Source organism: Mauremys mutica, chromosome 1, assembly GCF_020497125.1.
Source record: "Mauremys mutica isolate MM-2020 ecotype Southern chromosome 1, ASM2049712v1, whole genome shotgun sequence".
Taxonomy (NCBI): Eukaryota; Metazoa; Chordata; order Testudines; family Geoemydidae; genus Mauremys; species Mauremys mutica.
In genome coordinates this window covers 317,957,526-317,969,270 of record NC_059072.1, presented here as the reverse complement: position 1 = coordinate 317,969,270, position 11,745 = coordinate 317,957,526, and the positions used below count along the sequence as shown (strand labels likewise).

The 11,745-nt window shown below is 41.8% G+C and overlaps 1 long non-coding RNA gene across 1 annotated transcript; it reads right to left on the bottom strand.

The window, feature by feature from the left end:
* Window positions 1–207: 207 nt before the first annotated feature.
* On the bottom strand, window positions 208–11,188 carry LOC123375559. The gene is made up of 3 exons (XR_006581514.1): window positions 11,137–11,188; window positions 2,410–2,605; window positions 208–530 (listed from the first exon to the last, which is right to left on the bottom strand). It is a non-coding gene; the product is annotated as an uncharacterized LOC123375559 (long non-coding RNA).
* Between the last annotated feature and the right edge of the window lie 557 nt (window positions 11,189–11,745).

Here is an 11,745-nt window from a genome sequence, read left to right as displayed (position 1 = left end):
ATTCCCTCTCTTTCCTTGCTGTTTTGCAAATGAAGTCAGTGTTTAGCCATAACAGCCAAAGCACAATAAAAATATGAGAAATTTACCCAAACATCCAAATTCATCAAGGCTCACCAGGGGTGGAATGTTGCCAGGTGCAATCTGCAATTGTTCTTGCTGCTTTCTCTGACCTGAAAACATTTTTCACATTAGACATTTGCAGACAAAGGAATGAAAAACAGGTCTTTTTCCTTCTTCTCCTTTATTTTTGAACACGGAGCCAATATTTCCTGATTCAGATAACCCATACATGCCCTGAACGATTTTACTGGACGAGAGCAGGACACGTGCTTTCAAGAAATGGCCCCTTCTGTACTGCTTATCTGCTATTAGCACCGCAGGCATCACTGCATCCATGTCAAGGTGCTTCTCTTCCCACGTGGCATTCATAGCAGCATATTGGGAACAGACAGCTGGGGAGCAAAGCCCCCTTCTCTTAGTGTGCATCTTCAACATCCAAAATACGCCACAGTCCTCTTGCCCAACATTTCCTCAAAAAGAAAGAAAAGGGTTAATTTGCAATGGAAAGTTTTCTTCACCATAACAGCTTTCCAACTTCCAGCTAATACCAGCTGATACCAGGTGATTAAGGCCTCTATGGTGGCTTTGTAGGCACAGCCACAGTAAAAAGAATGAGCCTGGGTCCCCTCTCGCTGACACCATTGACCTCAGCTGAGTTAATCCTGATAAACACTGGGGTAAAAAGCGACAAAAGCTGCATCTGACGAAGTGGGTATTCACCCACGAAAGCTCATGCTCCAATACGTCTGCTAGTCTACAAGGTGTTACAGGACTCTGTCACTTTTTACAGATCCAGACTAACATGGCTACCCCTCTGATACTGGGGGAAAAGGTGAACCCGGCCCAGCACACAGTGTGCATCAGTGGCAGGAGGTTATCTGTGTGTGGAGTACATCGAGGGGAACTGGGGTCAAGTATATGCACAGGGAACTCTTCCTTCTCCTTTTGGGGGGTTGAACCTGTATCCTGCCTGCATCTACCTCCAGGCTGCTAACAGGTATGGAAAGAAGTGGGGTCACTACCACTCTCCTTGCATGTCACAGCCTTATCCCAATATCACAGGTGGAAATCCAGAGTAAAGCTACTGATTTTACTGTTGTAACCCCAGAATTTACATCAGAATCACTGAGGGTGCACAGGCATGTGAAATGTGGCTCACCCTGTGCTGGTGCACAAGGACAGGATAAGCCTTCGAGTTCCCTCAGCCCCAGACAGAGACAGCCAGAATCAGGCTTCTCACAAGGGAAATCAAAAGGTGGGGCTGGCAGCTAACAGTGCAGGCCCCATGCTGCTCTGAAGGGAGGCACCAATATACTCTCTCTCTCTCTCTCTGGGACTCCACAGTCTAGATTCAACATCTGCTATTCTGAAACACAGCATTTTTGCTACACCTGATTAAAAGTCTGAATGGTTTATATATATATGGCCACATTTTCAAAAGCAGCCTCCTTTTGGGGTACGGCAAATGTAATTCAGTGTCAATTAGTGGGTCTAATTCCCTTCAGGTCCTTTGAAAAGTACAGCCTGTATGTTTTGCCTCAAACATTAAGCATTTTAGATAAAGCTCACCAAGCTTATTCCATGTTGTTCCAAATTAACGTGCCACAGAGCAGGGCCTCTGCCATACCCCAGGGGAGGCTTGTTTTAAAAAAATTGTTTCTCTCCCAATCTCTCTCTCTCCCTATATATATATATATATATTCAGCCCCCTCAAATGCACCTTTTATCAGGTCTAGCTAAAAATGATGTGCCTTAGAACAGCAAAGAATTCACTGTGTTGAATCTAGACAGGAAAGGTATCAGTGGGAGGTGGGTGCTAACATCCACTGACTCCTTTGAAAATACCAAAAAGTCAAGAGAGGCTTGGTGTGGGACCACTCCTGGCAGTGCTTAATTTGTAATGAAAGAGGTGCTGGGGCTCAAGCAATTTTTTTTACATTCATAACTGACACAGTAAGCTCAGAGGTGCTTGAGCTCAGTCCCAGCACAAATTAAGCAATGACCCCTCACATGGACCAACTCACGAGAGGGGTCCGGTGGCTACCAGTTGTTCTATCAGAGGAGGGGATAGGGCATCTCCCCTGGCCTCAGGGTCCTGTCAAGGGGGTTAGCCTCAAGAGCCTGGAGATCTCTGGGGATCTTCTGGAGGCACAGGGCCATCTGTGTGCAGACCCTGAGCTCTTCACAGCTCTGGGCCCATCTCGCCTCTACTGACACCCAGGCAGCGAGTTTCCCTGAGATGCACTGCTGAGGTGTACCTCAACGGTAGCTCCCCCTGGAGATTTTTCCCAATGCAGAGAGAGCTTCACAAAAAAATTAGGACCGGCTTCACCTGCCTGTTGGCCCTACCTCATCTCTGTCTTCTCCTCCTCTCTTTCCATGCACGGATTCCAGGACTTTCAGAGGCAGATCTGCAGATTCTGGGTTGGAAGGATGGTGGTCTGGAAGTTGCTAACCAACCCTCACCTTTCTGTTCAGCAGAAAGGAAATCACAGTGCAGAGAATTCACTCTGTTGATGGGTCCTGGAGGAAATGATCCTCAAAGCTAATAGCAGAAATCAATAACAGCAGAAAAATCAGCAACAAAAATGGAATCTATGATAGATGTAACTAAGAGGCATTACTTAGAAAAACTTAACAGAACTGATAGAGCATTGGGATGGCAGTAAACTAGATACTCCTCTGCATGTTTCTCCCTCTGTGGAGAGAAGGAGAAAACAAACAACATATGACAGATGTGTGATTACATTGCTTAACACGCTACTGGAAGGTACTCAGATACTATGTTGATGAATGTGGTACAAGAACCTATACAGAATAGGTTAGAATAGAAACAATCAATCATATTAAACATTCTTGGCCCAAGAATAGCCAAGGAAGAATTTGTACATTTCTATCAGCGTCTGTTCCATCAGCCATCAATGCTAATCAGGTGGATATTAAGGATAAACATAGACATGGTTAAATTACACTAGCTGATGTGGCTGCAGTAGAGGCAAGGAGAACAGAAGGAGGAAATGACCCACATTAGAACCTGCCAGTGAACAAAGTAATCAAACTGGATGATTTTCTGGCTGACTTTTTAAGTCATTGCGTAGGAAGGAGGTGATGGTATAATTCTGACAAAAGTATGTATCAGGTTTCATTGCAGGTGTTTTCTCCCCCTGAATATAAGTTAATATAAAATGTTGGAGATAGGCCAGGATCAACTTCTGGATCCAAATACTCCTACAGTTTGTCTCCGGATTTGGATTCTGATCCAAACATCCCAGATGATCCTAGAATGAGCCAAACCTTACTCTTTAATCCAAATACCAATAATAGGTACTGAAGGATAAAGGTGAGAAGGGAGGAGTTTAAATACCTTCCTTCATTCTTCACCTTTGAGCTGACAACACACAGACCTCAATATAGAAAATGTCATCCCTTCCCCTCAAAAATTACAGAAGATTTTGAAGAAAGGTCCGTCTCACTGGCTAGCTGAATACAGGGCCGCCCGGGGGGGAGGGGTAAGAGGGGCAATTTGCCCCGGGCCCCGCAGGGGCCCCCACAAGAGTTTTTTGCGGCCCCTGGAGCAGGGTCCTTCACTCGCTCCGGGAGCCCCAGAAAACTCTCGTGGGGCCCAGGTCCCCGGAGCTTCTTCCACTCTGGGTCTTCGGTGGCAATTCGGCAGCAGGGGGCCCCAGAACCCCTGAATCCTCTGGGCGGCCCTGGCTGAATGGGTAGAATAAATGCAGAAGGAATGATTGAGGAATGCTGAGGTTCTTGGTTTGGCTCTTTTCTCTTAGGTCAACAGGTTTTTCAACAGTTTAAATACAAATTTGAAAAAGGATATGGGACAAAAAGTGAGATGGGAAACTAGGTGAGAGCTGCCATTCAAGGGTATGTTTTGTTGGAAGGCTATTGCACAGCATTGCTGAGAGTATTCCCATACTGATATACACTCCCAAAGGATACGCATTGGGTGGGTTACACAAGCATGTATAATAGAGGTGTTAAACTGGCCAGTTTGTTGATGTACTTCCCTACAGCCGGCTGTCCAGATCTAAGGAAATATCCCTTTGCTGGCATGGAAGAGTAAATCTGGAATGTGAGATTCAAGAATGCTTCTTGAAAGAGTAACCGCTAGCAAAAGACATAAAAAGAAATAAGTTCCTTAAATACATTAGGAGCAAAAGCAGGGGTGGCTCTAGCTTTTTTGCTGCCCCAAGCATGGCAGTCAGGCAGCCTTCGGCAGCTTGCCTGTGGGAGGTCCCCGGTCCCGTGGATTCCGCGTACCCACCACCGAATTGCTGCCAAATTCGTGGGACCGGCAGACTTCCCACAGGTGCGCCACTGAAGGCTGCCTGACTGCCGCCCTCGCAGTGACCGGCAGGGCACCCCCTGCGGCTTGCCGCCCCAGGCACGCGCTGGTGCCTGGAGCTGCCCCTGAACAAAAGAAAGACAAAGGAAAGTGTAGATCCTGTACTTTCAGGGGAAAGGAGAGCTAATGGCATCAAGATGGCCGAGGTGTTTAATGCCTATTTTGCTTCAACCTTCACTTAAATGGTTAATAGTGACCTGATACTCAACACAATATTAACAAGAGGGAAGGAACAAAAGCCAAAATAGAGAAAGAATAAGTTAAAGACTATTCAGCTAAGTTAGATGCATTCAAGTTGGCAGGGCTTGATGAAATTCATCCTAGGTTACTTAAGGAACTAGCTGAAGCAATCTTGGAACTGTTAGCATTATCTTCGAGGGCTCGTGGAGGATGGGTAAGGTCCCAGAGGAACGGAGATGGGCAAAAGGACACAGAGAATTATAGATCAAGGAGACTAATTTTGAACCTGGAACAAATAATTAAACTATCAATTTGTATTCACTTAGAGGATTATAGTGTTATAAAGAATAGCCAGCATGGATTTGTCAAAGACAAATAACACCAAACTAACCTAATTTATTTCTTTGACAGGGTTACTGGCCTTAGTAGATAGGGGAGAAGCAGTAGACAAGATATATCTTGATTTTAGTAAGGTTTTTGACACCGTTCCACATGACATTCTCAAAGGAAACTAGGGAACTGTTGTCTAGCTGAAATTACTGTAAAGTGAGTACACAACTGGTTGAAAGACCATACACAAAGAGTAGTTATCAAAGATTTCCTGTCAAAATGGGTGGGACATATCAAGGGCAGAGGGTCCCTCAGGGGTCAGTCCTGGGTTCAGGACTAGTCAATTTTTTCATTAATAACTTGGACAATGGAGTGGAGAGTATGTTTATAAAATTTGCAGATGGGAAGTGTTGCAAGCACTTTGGAGGACAGGATTAGAATTCAAAATGACCTTGTTAAATTGGAGAATTGATCTGAAATCAATAAGATGAAATTCAATAAAGATAAGCGCAGAGTTCTACACTTCTGAAGGAAAAATCAAATACACAACTACAAAATGGGGAATAACTGGCTGGGTGGTAGCACTGCTGCAAAGGATCACAAGTTGAATATGTCAACAATCTGATGCAGTTGCAAAAAGGGCTAATATCTTTCTGGGGTGCATTAGCAGAAGTGTTGAATGTACAATACAGGAGGTAATTGTCCTGCTCTACTCGCCACTTAGCTGGACTACAGTGTTCAGTTCTGGGTTCCACTTTTTAGAAAATATGTGGATAAATTGGAGTAAGTCCAGAGGAGAGCAACAAAAATGATAAAAGATTTAGAAAAGCTGAACTATGAGGAAAGGTTAAAAAAACTGAGCATGACCACAGAAGACTGAGGGGATACCTGACAAGCGCCTTCAAACATGCTAAGGGCTGTTATAAAGAGGACTGTGATCAATTATTCTCCATGTCCACTGAAGGTAGGACAAGAAGTAATGGGCTGAATCTGCAGCAAGGGAGATTTAGTTCCGATATTAGGAAAACCTTTCTGATTATAATGGTAGTTAAGTTCTGGAATATGCTTCCAAGGGAAGTTGTGGAATCCCCACCATTGGAGCTTTTTACAAACAGGTTGGACAAACACCTTTCAGGGATGGTCTAGATTTACTTGGTGTTGTTTCTGTGCAGGGGGCTGGGCTTGATTATCTATGGAGGTCCCTTCTAGCCCTCCATTTCTACAATACTATGATTCTTACCCTCATACAGCATTATAGTGCTTTGAGTCCTGGACTGATTTATCTGTGCAAGAAAATCAGTCCAGAACTCAGCAGGCATTGCTAAAATGACTCCACTCTTTGATAAGGATGAATTGAAGACAATGCAACTTCAATATATAGCAAGGATTCCTTTTACCAATGCTTATAATTACATAATTTTGCACATTATATAAAATATAATGCTCATTTGAGCAGTCTTCCTTTAGGATTATTATAGGAAATATTACTCTCAGAAGGCTCCAGTAAGTGGCTTATCTCCCATATTTATAAAACTTGAGAAAGTGTTGCCTAATAAAGAGCCTACGCTATTTCACGCAGTCAGGGAAGGGATTTATTGGGTAAAGATACAGAAGTGTCTGAGAAAGAAAATGGCAGTATATGCACGTGTTTTTCATTTTTTATATGGTCAAAGAAGCTCAGCTAAAATTGTCACTAAGAATATATGCAATACCTGAGTATTTTTAGTGTATCTCAGGTCACATTTTCTGTATGCATTAATCTGCAGTTGGACTATCTGCTCATACAAACACTCTCGTCAATGGTTCAGATCAATATACAAGAGGGATCACATTTGGGCATCTCAGATTGAAATAGAAGTGTTGCCTTTGTAGTTAAATATTCTACTTATGGCTCATGATAAGGCTCTAGTGGCAACATAAGTCTCAGCAAAACACCACTGAAATGAATAGAGTTATATCAGGGATGAATTTGGTCCTAAGTAAACATTTCATATTTGTAAGGGGAAATGTAAAGGCTCACTGGTGGGAGAGAGGCTTCCCTTACTTCCAAGGTACTGTGGATTGATTGAGTTTAGTACGTTATGTAGAGATGGGCCACATTTTTTGGTCAAACAGTAAGTTGCCAAAATATGCACTTCAGGGCAATTGAAACTATTTGCAAATTCAGGTCATATTCAAACAATAGTTTTGGCTAAATAAAAAAAAATCAGGAAAAAAATGTCAAAAATGTTGAAACAGTTCATTATCACGTTTTCAAAATTAGGTGTTTCAATATTTCATTTTGAAATGAACTGTGTCATTTCAAATTGACATTTCTAAAACAAAATGTAGATTCAAAACAATGTTCAAAATTTTTAGTTCAACCCAAATGAAATGTTTTTCACGTTGTCATCCATTCAGTTTGAAACTAAGCAATTTCCCCCCCAGATTTTTTGGTTCAGCTAATTAATCAAAAACATCATTTATTTACTCAGCTCTAATATTTTTGATGGATTAGCTAACATTTTCATTAAAAGGCAAGTGCCAGAATTATGTTACACTTAGATTCTGTGTCATATCTCATTACAGAAACTGTGCATCATTACATCGAACCTCAACTCTAAGGGACATCAAATGCTGAAGTGACTTAGAATAAAGACTGATGGAATTTTTACAATGTGGTCCATACAATGGCTTTGTATATGTTATGAGGGTTACTGTTGATTATAAAATTATAGTAATATTTGAACACCATTCATGGCAGAGACACAGACATTGTTTGGAATGGTGAGAATAGATATGCCAGTATAGATACAATTCAGATGTATTTGCTGCTGGCAATGACAATTCCTACCTCCTAGAAAGGTTTGAGTGGAAGAAGATTTTTTTTTTAAAATAGCATAAATGTGTTACCGTGGTGTTATGGCAGAGTTAGTATATGTCATAGGTCACAGGAAGAATAAGATAGAAAAGGAGACTCTCTGGCTGATAATTTTCAAGAACAGGCACCTGTGTTGTTCATACAGATGCAGAGCTAATTCTTATTCTTGCCAGTTTCCTGTTCATGGACAGCAACTTTTATAGCCTTCTTCCAAAACTCATGACCGTATGCCTGGCTGTCATGCAGATCGGTCTTTCTGAGTCTAAGGTCTGCAGATATCTAGTCCAAGTACCGAGTCTTTGGCTTCCCCTTGGTTGTCTTTCTCCGCAATCTCTAGGAAAAGGGAAACTCCAATTTCAAACCAAAGGCATCAGGCTTGGACATCCGACCTTCAAAGCTCATGCAATAGACACACTCACGTGAACTGATGTCCATGTCAAGTGTAACTCACAGGGCTAAAATGTTCCCGAGACACAACGTACCACAGCTTTGCATGACTGTTGTAACTTGGCATGGGCTACTAAAGTTAATTGTTAGCGGAAAATATGCAATTTTCAGTAGTTTGCATGTGCACCATAGGTACTATTTTGAAAAATTAGCTCTATATTATGGGACACCTAATCACATTGGTGAGCAGTTACTAATCATGTCAATAGTCCCACTAGCCTGAATGAATCCATTCTTCTTCTATGCTTTGGCCCCAAATCATTACATGTGCAAATAAACCAAAAGAAAACTTTCAAGCAGAAGACCCTGCAAGAACCAGAGTCACTCCACTGTCCCAGTGTGAACTATGTGAATGGTATATAGCTTTTTATGAAGGGTGATGAACTAAAGCACCATCTGGCTAGGTTTCTGAGACAGTACTGAGCAAAACATTCAGAAATCACAGGTGACTTGTGTATTGTGGTCCTGGTTACTCTTAAATCAGGGCATTTATTATTCTTGACTTTACAGTAGACCCAAAGGCCCCACTCACCACTGGCCCCCATTGCGCTGTGCAAATATGTTTTGCACTGAACATCAGTAGTCAGATACATGACTTTACTTTATTAATCATACCTACAGTGCATGAACATTCACACAGCAATGACTGAGGCACCAGCATGGTACTTATGCAACGTGCTTAACTTTTAACATGTAGTCCACTGACTTCAGGTTAGACATGTGCTTGCTAAATCAAGCCTAAATTCCAAAAATCTCGTTCCAGGCTTAGTGTGGAAAGGATTCCCTGGGAATTGTCTCTTCTATGCTTGTTACAAACTCCTAGGCCATGTCCATACTACAGCTTATGTTGGCATAACTTATGTTGCGCAGGGGTGTGAATAAATCACACACAGACTCCGAGTGACATAAGTTACACCTAAAATGCTGGCATGGACAGCGTTATGTCAGGTTCTCCCACCAGCATAGCTACTGCCCCTCGCAGGGGTTGGCGTAGTTGGCTTAGAGTGGCTACATTAGAGAACTTACCGTAATGCAGCTGCACTGGTGCAGCTGCACAGGTATAAGCTCTCTAGTGCAGCAGTGCCCTTAGACAGGAATATGGGCAGAATATTGCAGCTTGGATAACAAAGAGGAACTATCAGATACCTTGTAATAGGAGCAGATCTAAACAAGTTAACCATTTTTGTAGTGCACATCCTCATATATACTCAGGCATGTCTGCTTAGAATAATCAAGGCCTAAGGACATACAAGATACATTTATGCAGGTAAAAACAAGATGAGGCTACAAGAGACACTGAAAATGTTTAGTATTTGAAGCACAGAAATCAAGTGAGGCGCTAATAAAAAGTAAACTTTAGTTTCACCTGGTTAAAAGGCCTCCAGGAGGATGGCTGAGATGAACTGCCAAAGAGAAACACATTGGGAAGTACAATGAAAGCCAGAAACAATTATTGAGATAGGGTCAACAGATAAAGGGAAAGGTGCTAACAACTTTTAAATGTTACAGCCACATAAATCTCAACGTGCAGGTCAATAAAAAAGACAAAGAGAAAAGAAAAACAGGGAAGAAAAAGCTGTTCTCCAATAGACTATTTCCCGAAGCCCCAACTAAGATATTCAGCCCACTCAGTATCTTTGACTAATTGCATTGTTATTATATCTTATTTATATTACAGTAGTGCCTGGAGGCCTCTACTGAGATTGTAGCCATGTTATGCTAAGTGCTGTACAAAGTCCCAGCCCCAAAATCTTACAACCTAAATAAATGAGGTGCACAAAAGGATTATTATTCCCATTTTATTGATAGGAACTGTGGCCCAAGTCACACAGAAAGTCTGTAATAGTGCCAGGAACCAACCTATATCTCCTGAGCTCTAGTCTAATATCCTAATCATAAGACTATCCTTGTGCATCTTCTGTTTCACTACTGATATGAGCCTTGATGCCCTCTCTGTTCTCGTCTCTTCTCTCACCTCAGTATCTGTATCTTCTCCTATGCAGCCTCATACATGGAAAGCTCTTTTTTTAAAGCTATTTTCAAGCATCCACTTTCACCATGTTCAAATCCTCCTTAAACCTGTGCTTCCTTGTTTGCGAGGAGGGAGGGGGAGGAAAGGTAAACATAAAAATGTATTTTTAAGAGCTCCCCCTAAGTTAAAAGTCCCACCAAGATGTGTGCACACCTTCCTGGGTAACTGCATCAAATCACTACTGACACTCTTATCCAATCTCTTCCCTTCTTCCTTGTCCATTTGTGACCCTCACCTAGGACCTGATCCCAAACCAAATGTAGCTAATGGAAAGTCTCTCTGAAGGCCTCCATGAGCTTTGGATCAGGCCCCTGTGTTATGTCCCATTTCTACAGTGCACTCATTAGAGCAGAGACTGCATCTTTGCTCCATTTTCTGAGGCACTTGCACATTGTTGGGTGTTTGAAAAAAATACTAATAATGGTATCATAAAACTGGATGGTCAAAGCAACTGAAATGATGGCCCTGGGCAAGGGAGATTATTGAGTGACCTCTGTACTTCCAGCGTTAACCAGATAAAGCAGAAAAGGAGAGGCTGGCTGGCTATCAGCAGTACAAAGGAGCTTAGTCACGTCAATAATTTCACTAGCCCTAGGACCTCTCTCCTGTTGCATTGACCATCCATTTTTCTGACACCAGAAATGCAAGGGGATGGAACAGCCATCAATAATGAGTTGGAAGAAAATAAAGGCAGTGTAATCACTCAGTAGTGCAAAGAAACAGACAAGCATCCGATTAAAAAAAAGCAAAGAGCCGGACAATTAATCAGAGTAACTGCAGTTGCAAATAGTTTATCAGGCCCAGAAATCAGCTGGAATTCAATAAATAGTCAAGAGAAGCACTGCAGCCTTTAAATGTAGTTACCGTCAGAAAAGTGACCTTCGTATTCGACACTTCTGCTTCCTGTGGCTTTGCTTCATCTCTGCTGCCCCAGTGCACTGTAGTAGGGGAAAGCCTCATGTATCACCAACAAAATTATCAGCTAAATTCTAGTAGCACAATCATTATCAACAGTAATGATATGAGAGAGAAAGAAAACCACTTGATGTGGAGATCTCATTTTGAGTTTACAATTATGACCATTAGAAAAAAACCCATCGTTTGTTTTGAAACATGGACACTAAACACATTTCATATATCGTATTATTATTTGTTGTGTTATCTTAGCACCTAGTTGTCCCAACCAAATTCATGGCCCTGATTTTCCTAATCAGAGACAGACCCTGCCCAAACAGCTTACAGTCTAAATGTATAGACAGTAAATAGAAAAGAATGAATATGGGACTTTATTAATTATTATTATCTACTTGTATTCCGGTAGTGTTGGAAATCCTGCAGTGTCATTTCTAAAATACCATAAACCTTTCTGATTATAATCGTACTTCAAGCAATGAGAAGCATTTTGTTTTGAAATCATTTTATACAACATTGACATATAACATAGCACCCTTAGCACAGCAATGGCCTGGTTTC